Genomic DNA, 17,609 nt, shown 5'->3' on the forward strand with positions numbered 1-17,609 from the left:
TGGCCTAGTCAAAGGACAAGTAGAAATGACCCGTGGACACGGACAACAGGGTGGGGAATGACTGTGGGAGCGGGTGGGGAGGGGCAGGGCAAGGGAGAGCAATGGGAGGGAAATTGGCACAACTGTAATAGAACAACAATGAAAAAGAAAATAACAAAAACTACTTTTAAATAAATAAAAATTTGTCAGGAAGTGGGACAAAGACCAGACAGGGAACACCGTGTGTAATGCCTCAGAGAGCTAGTGTATTTAGAGAAGTTCTGGGGAATTTAGGACATAAATGTTATGGGGGGCCTCACATCTTGAAGATGCACTGCTTATGGCCTGATTGCCTACTTTCTTTCTGGCCTCTACCAAACCCAGATCTGACACTCGAAGAGTGGGCCCTGCTCATGCAGGGCTTTTCATTTTCTGCTCAGGTGTTTAGACATTATCCCAAAGCAGGGGGTGATAATGAAGGACTGTTTTGCTGGGAAGTAACATAATCAGAATTGTGTATTTTGCCCTTACTGGCATGGCTCAGTGGTTTCAACATCATACTGTGGATCGAAAGGTCACCAGCTTGATTCCCAGTCAGGGCACATGCCTAGGTTTCAGGCCAGGTCCCCAGTAGGGGGCGCAAGAGGCAGCTGAAGGATGTTTCTCTTGCACATCAGTGTTTCTCTCCCTCTTCCTCCCTCCCTCCCTTCCCCTCTTTCTAAAATAACTAAAATCTTTGAAAAATAATTGGGAGAAAGAATTGTGTATTTTAAGATCAATTGGCTACAGGGGGTAAACAGTGAAACTGGAAAGACACCTGCGTTCCAGCTGCCTGTCACTACCAAGTCCAATAAGCAATGATAGCGATTGAAATTTTTATGGGCGCTTTATTTGGATGACCGGCGATCTGAGAAGATGGTGGGTTCATACCCTAAAGGACCATCTGCTCTTCTCTTTCCTGGCCAGACTTTTTATAATGAGTAATAAACAAGGTGCAGTGAAGGCTTTGAGATTCAGGGAGGACTGGGTGGAAGAAGCTGCAATATTCCTGTCCTGGGCAGTTAGCTGTTCCCAGGGGCGGGTGGTTGTCTGTCCCTCCCTGGGACACGAAGGCCCGGATGCCTCCACTTGTCCCCAGCTGGTAATCTTTAGCAGTGCCCCAGGAGCTTGGCTGTTTTCCCAGGAGCCAAGATGGGCCTTATCTCTCTGTAGTTTCTGAAACAAAAGCTTTAACATATATGTTACTTGCTTGGCTTAAAATTTTTTACCTTAAATGTAAATTTTCCAACTCTTGAGTCCCCTATCAATAGGAGAGAAGGAAAGAAGAATAGAGTAATATGGGTAACAAGAGTAACATGAATTTGGTATGCTGTTTTCTGAACTTGGAAAAGGGGCAACTTCAGAAAACACCTGTGCCCAGTCAGTGCTGACCTTGAGCCCCATAACTAAGTCTTTAGAGGCTAACAATTTGAGAAGGTGGCAATAGTTCTGAAGACAACATATCCCTGATCGTGGACTGCAGAAAGCTGTAGGAACCTAGACCCTATTGCCTGGGTTTGAATCCCAGCTCTGCCTCTTACTAGCATGATATATTTAAGCAAGTTTTCTGAACTACGTCTGCATTTTTCTCATCTACACTAATGATACCTATTTTACGGAGTTACCATGAGGTTTGAGTGCATTAATATATGTAAAGCACTTAGAAAAAAATGTCTGGCATATAGCAAACACTTAATAGCGTTGGTTAGTGTCAGCCTAGCAGATTCCTCAAATGTCTTATAGTGAGGAGAGTGCTTTTTCATTTATAGGAGCCCTGAGACCTCATGCAACCATGCTGAGAAAAGAATGTGTCCACTTTGCTGGTTAAAGTTAGAAAAGATACACTGTTACCAAAGACTTCACCTTCTGCCCGGCCCCTAGCCCCAACTGTCCCCTCCCCCTTCCTCAGTGAGAATGGCGAGGAAGGCAAGGGAATCTCTCACACTTGGAACTGAGAGGGGCTCCCTAGTCATCTTGGGGAACCACCCACTCAACACTGAGTGCCTACGGCAGCTTGCCTCGTCCTTTGCTCCCAGCATTGGACTCCAACACCTCCAGCAATGGGAAACTCACACCCATCACATCCTCAAACAGCCCATAATCTAGCAGAGGGCACAACCATAAATGAACTATTCTATACATATACAACAGCATCATAAATGGTATAATGGGAGCCAACTTGTGGGTGTTATGGGAATGAAGAAGAAAGGATTAATTTACCTTGGGGTGAATAGGCAAGGTTTTCCTAAGACGATTACATCCATGATGAATCTTGAAAGATGAAGCTTTATTTTGCTAGGCAAAGAAACTGGGGGCATGCATCTGATGCAAAAGGAACAGCCAACAGAGGCAGAGTCTGGAAGGAGCCCAGCTAGTCTGGAGAATCTTGATAGCTGGAACATAGTTTGAGGAGTGGTAGGGGTGGAGTATAATGAGAAGAAGGGACAGAAGTTGTAGCAGGGGAAGTAGGTCACAAATCTTCAAAGTAGGGCGAAGGTCTTTATAGACCATCCTGAAAGCAAGAGGAGGCTTTGAAGATTCCTCAGAAGAGAAACATCATCAGATTGGCAGTTTAGGAAATCTCCATGGTGCTTGTGGATGCAAAGGGGCAGGACTACTACAGGGCCTCCCGGACAGAATGAGGAAGTAAAGCCTCTTCGAGACACAACATTTAAAGCCACAGTGATAATGCAAATATGATCTTAATTTTTAAAATGCAACATCCAAAATAAAATGCAATTGAATTCTTTCCTCAGGATTGTGCATCTGATCATGAAACTTTCATTCAGGAATTTTTGGTTTACTTATGCAAGGGGGGAATCCTAAAAAACTCTGAAATTATCTTCTGGAGGGAGGTCCCCTTGTAGCACAGGCTTCCCCCACTAGGTGAGTGTTCTTGGAACCCATCTGTATCGGTGTGCCAGCTGGTGGTGTTGTGAGAGGCTGCATTCAGCCTCAGTAAAATTTTTCTGAAGTCTCATCTTGTTTGCCCATTTCATGGTGGTTGATTTACAAGCGCACCTGCCCACACTGCACTGAGTGTTCGGTAGTTTTGACCAAAAACAGCATGACCCCTGTGCCCCATCCTTCCCTATTCACCCGATCTCACCCTGAGTGACTTTTTTGTTTACCCAGATGAAAAAAAGTCTTCCAGGGGAAACATTTCACCAATGTGGAAGAGGTGATACAAAAACTGGTAGAAACTTTAAAAAGCATTAAAATTGACAAGTTCAAAAACTGTTCTGAGCAGTGGAAAAAAGTCTCAATAGGTGTATTGCATCAAGTGGAGAGTACTTTGAAGGTGACTGAAGTTTAAACATATAAGAATAAATACACAGTTTTAATAAATAATTTCTGGGGTTTTTTATTTATGTTTATTTTATCCAGAGCACCATTTCATAGACATGAAAGTTCAGAAGGCATGTTTACCTTTAAGCCCAAAACCAAGAAGGGAAAAAATCAATCTAAGAAAACTGTTTTTTTTTTCCTCCGTGTGTATGTGTGTGTGTGTGTGTGTGTGTGTGTGAAGTGCTACAAAAGCAAAGTGTATATTGTCTGGAAAGAATTGCTCTGTCAATCTCTACAGATGTTTCTGTTCCTGTGAAAAATCAGTGTGCGTTACGCAATCTGCGTGCCTGTCAGTCTCACCCGGTCTGAGCGGAGGATTCGTCTGGTAACATTTCCCAGTAGGATAACAAGTGCTAACATGTCACTTCCTGAAACTGAGAATTTTATTCCACAAAGGTAAGTTTAAAGCATAAGTTTGGAATTAAAAACAAAATAAAAGCTCTATCACAATGCAATATATTTTGGAAGTGAAACGCATTAATAGTGTTTCACAGATTTTTCTCCTGAGCTTATTATGTATGAAAATAAAATTAAGTGTCCATTAAGGACACCTGGGTTAAGATGAAGACGACCAGGAAGTACAAAACTATCATATTACACTGATGCTTAATCTCTTTGTCATATTTGTTGCACAATTGAGAATTTGCAATGCTGATCATAAATGTTTGCAACCGGAAATCAAAAACACAGTTACATTCCTTTATCCGGATTTTCATGAAATATATACCTCATGTAGTACTTAAGAATATAGAGCCCATAACTTACTGTAGCTTATCCAATGTTTAAAAAATTGTAATGTGCCTTCACTTCCCAAAAGGTTAGTGTGTAGCTCCTCTTACGCACGTTGGGGACGGAGAAAGGCGGCGAGGAAGGCAGGCAGATATGGCAGACTGACTAAGGCATCATCTCCACACCCACAGAAGCCACCAGAGAACACTCTCCAGTATCTCTTGGTTGAAAGAGATGTTGAATATTTTGCTTAACATGCACTAAATTAAGTGGCTAATTTTTAAGATCCATGTTTTACTCTGTTCCCTACACGTAACAGTGACATTGAGTTTTGACCCTGAGCAAAGCCAAGTCTCCTTAGTTAGGAGATCCGGTCACGCTCCTTGGGAAGACTGGCTGCTCCCGGCAAGGGCAGCACAAAACGCCTACGCTCTTCGCTCTTCGGGTGCGTCTGGCGTACTGCGCGCATTGCAACAACAGCAACACAGAAACAGGGAACGGCAGCATGCCGCACGCGTGCGCACAGACCAAACCTTGTTACCGGCACGGAAAAGGTGGCGACATTGGGTTGGCCCAGGAGAAGGGGTCCACGTGGTGTTTTTTGCATAGCTGTGCCTTTGTTCTTCATGTTCAGAGTGGAGAAGGAATTTTTCTTCTTTTTCACGGCACCCTGCTGGTGTTAGTCCATTTAAATCTTGTTCTGCTGTAAGAACTAACGTTTGCAATAACATTAGTCCTTTCTTCACTTTAGACTCAGTAAAAATGGCAGATTCTGTTGCAAAAAAAATTGAATTTCTTCGCCCTTTTCTTAACCTGGCTTCTAGGTTTGCGTGGAGTTCACCCTGCCCCCGCTCATCCCACACACACCATTTTAGGTGTAAAGAATGCAGTGGAACCACGAACTCCAAACTTCACAGTTGAAGTAAAAGACAACAAGCTGACAGGCACAAATTGTTCAAAGTCACTTCAGTATCCACTGATGGCTTAGAAATTATCCTTTTCCTTCAATACTGGAAATGGAACGCCTTCCACAGGAAAGCAAAGGACTACAGATGGCTTCAAGGCCGAGGGTCACCGGTGCAGCCCCACAAGCTCCACAGTGTGCCAGCACTGGTCCCAAAGAGGTCTCGGGGGTACAGTCAGCATGCTAATAGGGGGCAGCGTGGGTGTCCATGGCACATACTTGTGAAGAGGCAGAGCCCGCCACCGGTCAGTTCTGGAAACTGTGCAGACACCCTCGAGGTGCTCCTGCTTGCAGCTGAATAGAATGTGTAGAGTAGCTGCCTCCTGCACAAATTAAAACGGCAGCATTTGACTCTGTTCCAAAAGCACAAATGCATGAAGAGCCCGGGGAATGTGAAATTTGCAAAAACTTGATTTGGAACTGAAGGATTTTGTAAAGAAACTGGCTGATACCAAACTAGACTGTTTATTCATTTTTTGGATCCTTGGCAGCAAAAATGTGCACTGTACCGTGGTCACTAGATACACAGACGGGGAAGCATCCTGACAGAAGTTAATGCAATTGGTGTTTACTGCTTGAGATCTCCTTCTTCGTTTCTGGAGTAAATGCCCTGGTGAAATAGCAAATGTTCCCAGGACAGTCCCCTTTTCAGGTTATGGTTCTGTTCCCTACAGGCCGAGGGCAGCGTATCCCAGGACACCCCTGTGTGTGGGAATGTCCATGGAGGGCTCCACCACGCTGGCCAGGTCCACAGGCTGCACATGACCCTGGTGTGTACCCGGGGAAGGCCAGGGAGAAATTGCTATTCTGGTGACATGAGACACAAAGGCCTTTTGGATTTAGCAGGTTTCAAAGACATGCTACTTACGCATGTGCAAGTGAACACCTTAATTATGGGGTCTAAAATGACCATTATTGTATCTCACGTTAATTTGACCACCTTGACCTTTGTTGAAAATTCTATTCTAATAACAACCTTCTTTTTCAGATCATTCAAGATTATCATTTGATTGGGAGAGCATTTCAGCTTCTTTTATTTTTTTCCACCAACTAAAACAAATTAGTTGCAGCAAAATGCTACTTGGGTTTTTTTTTTTAAGATAGGGTTGGACTGCCCCCAGGCGGGAAGTGCGTGCAGACCAGGGAGTCCTTGAACACGCCGTGCACCTGCCTGGCAACGCAACAGGCAGGCAGGGCTGGGCGATTTATTACTCTTGCTTTTACCTTATATGTTAGCAAACAAAATGTTATTGACATTAAATTCTTTTGAAATTAAGATGATTTGGTTTAAGGCAATGTCGATGGGGTTTCTGGGACTGTGTTGGCCTGAAACAGCAGTTGTTTTAGACTACCGAAGAGCATGCTGGGAAGACACGACAGAGGGTTGTGTGCCCTACATGACTAAGAAATGCTTTATGTAAGGAAATGTTTTAGGTAAAGCATCAGTAACTGGCACACTATGGCACAAGCTGAGAGACAGACAGACAATGGAAAGAATAGAAAGTCATATAAATATAAATAATTTAGAATATAATAAAGCTGTCACTTGCAATCTTTGAGGAGATTTGAATAACTAGTAAACATCAATAATAGAACAACAGGCTAATCATTGCACTAAAATAACTTCTAGATCGCTGAAAAATTTTACTATACTTTTTAAAAACCCAAGGAAATGTTTTGGAAAGAACTTTGTAAGAAAATTGTGTCATGTAATTCAGAAACAGTACAGAGAAGTGACAGGTTTGACTGGGAGAAGGAACACTCAGAATCAAAATGAATAAAAAAGAGAAAAAATATTTTTGTACTAGTTATAATATATGTAAAAGTTTCTTAAAATCCAGTAAGAGAAAGATAAAAAATAGAGGAATGAGAACACCACAGAAAAGATACAGGGGTAAACAAAATAAGTTAATAATAATAATGAATAATAAATAATTACACAAAAATAAACCATGTTTTATGTATTCACAACTGTAAATCTACACTAGCCCACTCTGACCACTTACATACACACACTCTGTATGTAAATGGTCAAAACTACTTTCTGAGCACCTGTTGTATGGCAGGCCCTGTTTAGGTGCTAGGGCAGGAACTGTAAGGGAAACAGAAATAGTCATTGCTCTCATGTTAGCATATTCAGGATCACCATAATAGACATAAAACAATCAAATACCTAATGTGTCAGTGGGTGGTAAATGCCATGAAAAAACTAATAAAGCACAGTGAAGAAGGCTAATCTCTGATTAGCTGGCATGTGAATACAGACTCAGGGGCAGTGAGGATGGGCCAGGCTGTGGTCCAGGGGCAGGGAGGAGCGCCACAAGCAGAGATGGCAGAGGGGCCAATGGCCCTGAGTCAGGCGTGTGCCTGGTGGCCCAGGACCAGCAAGGAGATCAGGGAAGCAGGAAGGGAGTGAGGCAAAGGAAGAATGTAAGAGATCAAATCAGAGAGGTAATTGGAGGCCAGAAAACATAGTGTGATGAGAGTTAGCAAGGAAATTCTTAAATTATGGATCCTGTGTCCGAGTTCTATAAGAAAGCAAGGAGCTCAACAGGTTCTGTACAATTTCGCAGCTAGTCTGAGGGGAAGGGAACCCTCAAAGGCAGTGACTACCAACAGATGAATAAAACCGGCTGAATATCTGATGTCTATTGACAGGTATGAAAGGTGCATGGAAGCAGCTTGGTGCTAAGAAGGTGGAACTTGAAATGCAAAATGGTTCAGAAATAATTTACATAATACAGATACTTTAAAATGAAAGTTTATTTTTGAAAATATCAATGGATGTTTTCATTGCATAACCAAGCATAAAGAATAAACATTCTCTAGTTCACTTCAGTGTCTCTGTTTTTCTTTCAAAGAATATGCATATAGAGGCTTGCAATGGCTTGCTATCGAGAAAATGCATAATTTAAATTTTTCTCGTGGACTAGGAAATAATCCACATTATTTGACAACTTGACTTCTTCCAGTTTGCCTTACATTTACATTTTAATATGGTGTCAATGGACATAACTATCTTCTTTGAACATTTTATCTTTCCTTTACAGAGCAGTTACTCTGATCGGATGATAAAATGACAATTTAAAATGAAGTCTGTGATGGATATCAGGCCAACTGATTGAAATAAATTTAAAAAGAAATCTACCTCAAGATGAATGTGTAATAGAGTGGAATGATATACTCTTGCTGTTTCGGAAAAAGATGAATTACTATGAGTGCTGCCTAAACAAGACTTGAAACTTCAAAATATTGGCCTCTGGAGGAACATAGAGCTTACCCAAGGGGAGAAAACCCATGTTATATAGCTGTACTATGTAATTTTAACCATATGTGACTTTGAGATGATTGTATATTTATTTGTTAATTCATAAAATACTATTGTGTGTATATTCTATGCTAGCAACTGTGCTTAGCACTAAGTTAACTCAGTCTAGTAGGGAAGCACAGTAAGTGAACTACTTGTATTATCAACATGATGAAAGAAGTAAGCCCACTGGGGTGAGGGGACTTACTTTGAAAGCACAGAAGACTGGAGGGCAGGGAAAACGCTTCTCAGAAAAAATACTGCTTGGGAGCCCTGAAAATTAGGATTTGAAGAACGGCTCAGTAGGAACATCCTTGAAAAGAAGTCAAAGGACCTAGCTTCCAGTAGGTACTCTGCCATTAACTAAACTGAGGGCTTGAAAGGTGACGGGAAGCATGCATGATGGGAAGAGGCAGGAAAAGCAAGGGTGCCGTGAAAGTCCAGAACGCTTGACAGAGCTGGGGAAGCGCCAGAGCACCTCCCGGAGTGTAGCTGTTGCCCTCTGAACAGCGATTCCTGGGGAGCCTCTGATCCTGGAGTTTTTGAACCCAAAGAGGTATTGCTGGCGACTTTAGTATCTTTCCTGTGCATCCTCTATTGTCTGTGGACTTTTCTAACTCCTTCCTAACCATGCCTGAAGACAGAGTGTGATCTTATCCACTGATTTTTCAGTGGGTGGCCCCAGAAACTCCTTATTAGAAATGCAGACCCCACTCGGAGAAACCGGCAAACTGGCACCCACGTGTGCACTTCCACACAGGGGCACGCTGTGGGGCTACGTCCTGGCTCTCCATGCTCCATCCAATGGGCTCTCCACTCCAGCATATGATTCGTCCTTTCAGATCCAACAATTTAAACTTAGTTTGTGTTGCCAGAAGTAACATGGAGCAATTCTTCCATGTAATTGTTAAGAAGCGAAATAGCAACTCGAGTTGTGTATACTGTAATACTTTGATCTTATCTGTGAGCAAAAACATTCATAAAATGTCAGTCATTTGTGCCTTCATGAGGTAAGCTTGCTGCTTTAATTCATCTTTCCATTTTACCATAGTTTTCACCCTCTAAAACAAGCCTTTTTTCTTACAGCACATCAAATAAGCCCTTTTTCTAATGAAAAATAATGCGATAACTGAATTCAACCTGGAATAAAATTAAAGTTGAAATTCAAAAGCCATAAGTGACCCTGAAAGAACTTTCAAAGCCCCAGAGGAAACTGTGTTTTCAGGAAGATTTAAGAGTCTTTGTCTGTTCTGGCCTCCCAGATGGTAGAGACATGCTCAGTGAATCCTGACCTCATTTGACATCCGGAAATGTCCTTTGGTCACCAACTTTGCCCTACTTTTCCTGAGAAATTAAGTCGTCAGAAACTCTGACTCAGGGACCCAAGGGGTTTGGAAGGTTGCGGTGTGAAGAGTGAATAAAAATGACAGGGAGTGGTATGCGCTCACTTCTAAAACTCTGTAAATCTTCTTTGTGAAAAATTTTAAAGGCAGGCTTTAAATTTTTGATCCAGGATTTAAAAGTTGATGAGAACAAAAAGAAATTCAGATATTCTTCTCAAAGAGGGATAAAGTCAAAATATTAAAGATTTTGATTTTCTTTTAATGACTTTTAATTGTAAATCAAGTGATTTTTTTTTAATTTTTAAATTTTAAGTAATATTCTATATACACACACTTTAGAAAATAAAAACAGATATTAATTATTCATTGTCTTACTATATAGGAGCATTATAGTGTATTTTCCACAGTCCACACTTAGGACCATGATTATCAACTACATATAGTTTGGATTCATATAATTTTTACAAGGTTTTAACAAACATGTTTCTCATGTTACAAAGTAGATTTTAGACCAAGACAGATTTTGGTCCTACATCATTAGACCAAAAAATTCCTGACATTAATCATCATAGAACTGATCTGTTTAGTTCATGTTATGAGCCTGTTTCAAATGATCTAAAATAGACTTTTGTTCTCATTACACATTTGAATGTTCAAGAGGACTTGCATCCTGTTTTCTATCGTGCTATTATGTAATTAATCACACCTAGGGGAAGTACTGATAAGGATCAGCATAAGTTCAAGTCAAAAAACTTACTTTCAGGCCTCCTGAAGCTATCTGTCTCATGGATGAAGATTCATATTTTTGAAATTTTACAAATAAACAATATCAATTTCTTAGAAAGAAAACTTACAGTTACTGATGAATTTGACCCAACTTTTGTGAAAGTATTAATCTGAGGGATCTTCTCACTCCTCTGTCCCATATTAGAAGCTGCAGCCCCTCATGTCCTGTATAATGCAAGAAAATAGACAGCTATTGGGCTTGAGAATCTTAGGAGACTTGTATCGACCTGAATGTTGAAATATTTCCAGATGGAGCTGAACTCTCTGAACATCTGGGTACTAATATATCACCTGGAAACTTCCCTATTTATTTCTTGATAAACCAGATGGTATTCAAAGCTAGACAAGTCCTACAGTTAGAGAAAGAGGAAGGCAAAATATTCTGAGACAAATTACATAGCAGGCAACTAATGGTAGTACATAAGAAAACACTGGGTAATAGAAGACTCTAGTAATGCCTAATCTTGGAGGCCAGACATAATTGTCCCAGGAAATTTAAGTTCAGTCCCTCTGAACTTTCTGTAGAGAACTTGCTATAGTTTCTCTAATTTCAGTTAAAATTCTTGCAGAAAATTCCCTATGCAGTTTTTTTATTAGCATTTCCCTTTTCTTTCTTATAGTGACACACACTCTCTACATTTAAACTTAAACTTCCCCACATCAATAACCAAGTAGTTCATAAGATGAAGCTAATTTACAAAACAAGAAGAGAGCAAGGAGCCTCCCTTCCTAACTCCAAGTTCAGTTACGTCACACTGATAATCTTAAAATCAGCCACAATAAATGTATTGTATCCATGGAAATCAACAAATGTTTCAGTCGGAACTTGCTCCTGCAGCCCTGGAGGGCTTGTGTGATCATATCACCACTGTAGAGCTCCGTGTTTGGCTACGGTGTGGGCATAATCTCATAAGCATGCACTTGGTGGCCTTGACCTTGACATAGATGTCCTTAATTGGCTCTCACTGGCAGTATGACCTAGACCCTAGACACCACAGCATAAGCAGCTTGAAACAAAAAAATGAAGGCCAGGTTTCCCTTTTAGGAACATCCCAAAGTGACCCAAAGTATCAATCACAGTAAACCTTCTCCCTTCCTTAATTCAAAGGAGAAACCAGAAGACAACAATGAAGAATGAAGAAGAGGAGGAGGTGAAAAGGAAGGGAAAGAGAAAATAAGGAGAATGAAAAAAGGGCTTGTCAAAAATCCTGCTTTGCCTACAGTGTTCAAAATGCATGGCCATTATTCATCCTTTATTCAGAGGCACTTTTTACAGTGGATTTTATTTCTCCTTTTTCCTTCTTTATACCAGTGTTAAGTATCCTGCAACATGCCCTACTATTATAGTACAGGAGTATTCTGGACCATTCCTTGCTTCTGCACCTCACAATCCAAGATTTCTGTTCCTTTGAGGACCCTAAACTCCGTTAATGAGTCATAATAAAACATGTGTCTCCAAGACTCAGTGGCACAAATAAGGGATTCTCAGATGCAAAAGAACCAGTCACAGGCAAAACAAAATTAGACAAAAGACATTGAACTTGAATCATTACTTTTGGAGAGGTTGTTTAGATCAGGCTCATTACAAAGCTGCCTTTCAGAAAATTAAAATTCTTTTTAAACTGCTATCATCACTCTTATTTTTAAGGCCCTGTAATGTAGTTGAGATCAGTTTAGTACTAAAATATTCACATCATTTTAAATATACGCCATTGAGACATTGTGAATACCAGATACACAGCTAAATGAGATGACAAAATTTCTCACCCAGCCAGTTCAGATTAGATGGTTTCATAAAATTACATTAATGGCATAGCATGTGCTCTGCAGTCTCAAGATATATGATGATTTCTATAAGTCTATGTAGACTTTCAAGTACTGTTGGTGTCCCCATGAATCATAACAAAGAGAAGGTGAAGGTGAAACACAGGTACTATAATTTGCTATTTGTACCATATTTCAGGTGCATTTCTGCTTTGACGTTATATTCAGACAAGCAACAATAAGTAATTCTCAGTTACCCTTGGTAATGTCACAGGAATTTTTCTAATAAAAAGCAGAAGCAGAAAACATGAAAGGTAAGTCGCCAGTCAGGCAGGGTTTTGTTCCAGTTTATTCGCTGATATAATCCTATTGCTTAGACGGTACTTAGGAGGGTAGGGACTAAATAAATATTTGTCGACTGAATGACTAAATGAATGAATGGAAATTTCGGATTACTAACTTGACTCTTTTTCTTTGGGTTTTAGTGCAGATTAGGAGAACCCACCAGAACTGTATTTTTCTTTTTGTTTTCCATGGTAACTGTACACTCTGTATTTCTGCCACAGAGAAGTAAAGGAACTCTATAGTCACAATTCATGATTTGTAATTCTACATATTAACTGCATTTTCATAAAAACCTCTTTTCATCTAAACTAAGTTTATCATGTCAGAAAAACCTTTCGGCTAAGAAACATAGCCAACAAAAACTATATTGAGGCCATTTATATTTGCAGTCTTGCTCATTAAAAATTTTTAAATCTTACTTCCATCGCTTTGTTTTCTGTTCACAAAATAATGGCCAATCAAAACAAATAACAACAAAGCTGGTGTTCAGTTTGGAAGGGAATGGCTCATCCCCTTTTGCTAACCAAGCACCTGAACTCAACTCCCTCTGGGTTTTCAGCAACCTTGAGCAACTAGATTCACCTGGGCACAAAGCAACACTCATTTATTAAGGTTGTTTCTGAAAGACAATGAAAAAATACCATATCGATTTCTGGAAATCCATTAGGAAGTGTTTTATGCTTGAAACAAGTTAATGAATACTTTAGAAACATGCATATTTGAGGAGAATCAACTTAATTACCTGTCAGTCAAAGTTTTAATTGTATAGTTAATTAATGATAATTAGTTGATGAAGTACTTATAATTAACTGTGTGCACTTTCTATTATACACTACTACATCTAGAGATAATTTTTAAACTAAGCCTGCTTATAGGTGTCTATAAATGAAAGTGTATAAAATTGATTGCTCATGTATATTTTCAGACAGATTAAAATATATAAAAATAAGCCTTTTATTTGAAAGTTAAATTGTGAACTTCCTTTTCTAAATCAAGAAATTAAGACTTTTTCTCACTTTTAAATAAGAATACATGATTTAGAAAATGCCTGAATTTCCAACCCTGTGGTAGAAAAATTCATTGGTTTAGGTAATAATTTTTCTTAAAATCTTGTACATGAATTACTATACCGCTGTTTCCCTAATTTGGCTATGTGTCAGAACCCCCTGGGAAGCTTTTAAAAACCTATTTCTCAAGGTTTGTGCCTCGATTTATGTTTGGAGGTAGAGCTCAAGAATCTGTATTTTTTTTATTTTTCCAGGTGATTCTGATGTGCAACCAAGTTTTGTAATCAAATATTTTAAAAAATAAAGTACTAGGTTGGCCAAAAATTCCATTACATTTTTTCCATATGATGGCTCTACTAGTGCTTAGTTTCTTTACCTTCATTGGAAACAATTTTGTTAGACTGTATTGTGACAGCTGTCCTATCAGCATGCACTTAAAGAAAAACTTACAAAATTGGTGAATTTTTATGCAGCCATTTTAATACTGAAGATGGAAGAAAATAAGTGACATTTTTAGCATATTATGTCTTATTATTTCAAGAAAGGTAAAAATGCAACTGAAATGCAAAAAAAGATTTGTGCAGTATATGGAGAAGGTGCTGTGACTGATCAAACATGTCAAAAGTGGTTTGCAAAGTTTCTTGGTATTATTGACATGTTGGCCAAATAATTCTTTGCCGTGGGGCTGTCTTGTGCACTGGAAGATGTTTAGCAGCACCCCTGGGCTTCTACCCACCAAAAAGCCAGTACAATAGCAAGAGATAGCTGACATACTCAAAATATCCAAATCAATACAGGTTTTGGTAAAAATGCAAAATGTGTCTCTTATTTTATGGAAAAAAGCATTTGAACTTTTTGGCCAACCCAATATTTCCTACCATCATTCACTATCCTCCACTCTCATGCTTCCATATACCCCAAGAAAAAAATCTACATAAAAATTAAGCCAATTATCAATTTTTTAGAAGACTTTACTTATTTAATTTTAGAGAGGGGAATGGAGGAAGAAAGAGGAGAGAAACATCAATGTGTGATTGCCTGTTGAGTGCCCCCCACTGGAGACCTGGTCTGCAACCCAGGCATGGGCCCTGATTGGGAATTGAACTGGCGACCCTTTGGTTTGCAGGCTGGTACTTAATCCACTGAGCCACACCAGCCAGAGCTAATTATCAAATATAGAGAGTTTGAATTGGTTTGACTTAACATACAGTTCAGAAAGGACATTCAAAGTTCACTCTAAAGGGCTCCAGGGGGAATCCAAAGGCAAGCTTTTTCATCATCCACAGCTACTGCATCCACGCATAGTAGCAGTTCAAAACCATGTGGATTCCAATCAGGGCACACATTCTAGAGAAAATGAGCAGCAAAAATTTTAAATGAGCCCAAAACAACAAGGCTGGATCCTCTCAATTGTTAGATTTGATATGCAATCGATTGCTTTTCACACACCAGCAACAATTTTGCCCTAAGCTGTAAAAAGATTTAGGGTTTGACCAGTGAATAAGTCCCTTGAACCAAAAATAGGATTCTAGCTGTAAAACCTAAAGAGAACCCAGAAGGTCATTTTGGTAGCCTGGTTCCTCCCAGAAGTTCGAGTATGGGGTAAGGGCTTTGAGTTTATGTAATTAATTTGGGAAGTAATCCCAGGAACAGAAGCCAGGACTTAAGGAGTGAAATATGGATAGGAGAAAAGCCATTCGAGGAGTTGGTCGCTACTCTGGGCATTGGTGCTGCATTCTGTGGGGATCTTCTAAGGAGCAATGTAGAATGTTCCTCGAAACTGCTCATTGGAAGGACAGAAGTGAGGGACATTTATGTGCCGGCTCTCATCTCCCATTGGTCAAGGGTTGTCCCATCAGGAGTTTATTCTCTGGCACTCGAGTTTGCTCATGTGTAAGTGCCACAAGCATCCTGTGCCACAATTTCAGAGAAGACCTGGAGCACAAAACAAAAATCTGAAGGTATTCAGACAGGCAAAGTTGAGATGCCCTCAGATTACATATGTGTATGCAGCTGGTTGATGAAACAATGGATAGATGAAAAGCTGTGCCAGATAGCACTGGCTGGTGTGGCTCAGTGGATTGAGCACTGGCCTTTGAACAGAAAGGTCACTGGTTCGAAACCCAGTCAGGGCACATGCCTGAGTAGCTGGCCAGGTCAACCAGTTGATATATCTCTTGTACATCAACACTTCTCTCCTTCTCTTCCTCCCTTCCTATCTCTCTAAAAATAAATAAATAAAATCTTTAAGAAAAAATGTGTACCAGATAGACCAAAGACAAGGCAGAAAAGTCATCCGATGCAGTTATGAATGTAGCAGGAGGCTGATGTTCTACAGTGAGTCTGCAATTTAGAGGTATGAGGTATGAGGCCCCAAGGCCTAGTATTTAGTTGTGTATTGAAATGTTTTCAGAATTCTTCTAGTTACTGAAAATAACACAAAGTTATGCTCTCTACATACTGTTACACTGGATGTCTCTGTACAGTGTCAGCTCCCTTGTTCCATATACTGTCAATTTCTTATCCCCAACCAAGGCTTTTCCTTTCTGGTCTTATTAAGCATTGTTTTGTATTGCACCTATGACCAATGAGAAGCTAATTAATCCCCAAATCTATCTGTGTACATTTAGCAAATGAACCAGATATGGAGAGTAGAGTAGGGGTAGCAGGCACCTACCTGATGATTGTGGATAGAAGTCTCCTCTATGACTAGTATTACCTCACTATCAAACAATAAGAGACAATAAGAGTACTGCTGGTGCTCTTACACCAGGTTCCTTGACTTTCTAGGGCATACAAGTAAAGTGGTGGGGTGCCGATTTTATTCTGGAGATTCATGGTCAACAACACTTGTGGAAAAACCTACCATAAGATATTTTCCTGACTTGTTATTATCTCCTGTATTTCTGGAAGATCAGCCTTGCTCCTCTTCATCCCTGCTGCCAACCATGTCTCAGAGATGAACCTACTTTGCTTGACTTATTTACCATCATCACTACTATGCAGTTTGGAAGTCAAGTTCCCATGCATTCCCAAGAACTGCATTCCCTGAGAATTAACCTTCATTTCTAGTTCCATGGTTGGACATTGTCTCTGATGGAAGACCACTTTTCTGTGCTCATTGACTCTGCATTTGACCTGTGTCTCTGTTATCTCTGTGTTAGTCCTCTTGCCTTTAGCTTGGTTGTCTCTTTGTTTCCAACAGGACATGAGACTAGCATCTGGAAACACATAGCTTGATCCTTTGCTGAGAGATTTAATGTTACAGGAAATTGTGCCTTTGCGTATTTCTGTGTGTGAAGGGATTCATATTTCATAGAAACAGAATGATTAGATTCACTTTTACTTTTGAGGTATCACATATCACTGTGCAGGAATTCATCAAATTGAGTCTGATCTAAAATAATAAAAAAGCAGAAAGGGGTTATTCATTCCATCACCCTTCTTTTTGCTGTTCTCATGGATCTCTAATTCCATGCTTTAGTCATATTAATTATGGCTCTATTTCTGCAGCAATAAGCAGAAAAGATATTAAGATGAGCTTTAAAAAGGAGAATATTTTCATTAATATCACTGAACCACGGGAGTATTTGACTTCAGATATGGTTTTACCAAGTGTTCAATCAGAAGCAAATACACATTTCTATCTCCATTTCTTGCTTTTGCTTCTACAATGTTAGATCTATTTTCTACAGCCCCCTACTCCCACACAGTGGTTTTAAGATGACTGCAGTAGTTCCCATCCCTGCACACTCTCATGCAATGGATGAAAAAGAGTATTTCTGAGGATTAAGTAAAAATTTTATTGAGCATCAGCCCCAATATCTGTGAATGTGACCTTAATTAGAAATAGAATCATTGCAGATGTTACTAGTTCAGATGAGGTCAGATGGGAGTAGGGTGGGCTCCTAATCCAATGGTGTCCTTACAAAAGAAGATAAATGTGGAGATCAGCACACAGGAAGAACACCATGTGAAAGTGAAGGCAAAGATCAGGT

General features: G+C 39.9%; 1 pseudogene; it reads right to left on the reverse strand.

Annotated features, from left to right (window-relative positions):
• Positions 1–3,852: 3,852 nt before the first annotated feature.
• On the reverse strand, positions 3,853–16,689 carry LOC118499393 (annotated as a pseudogene).
• Positions 16,690–17,609: the final 920 nt, after the last annotated feature.

The sequence above is a fragment of the Phyllostomus discolor genome, chromosome 3, assembly GCF_004126475.2.
Source record: "Phyllostomus discolor isolate MPI-MPIP mPhyDis1 chromosome 3, mPhyDis1.pri.v3, whole genome shotgun sequence".
Taxonomy (NCBI): Eukaryota; Metazoa; Chordata; class Mammalia; order Chiroptera; family Phyllostomidae; genus Phyllostomus; species Phyllostomus discolor.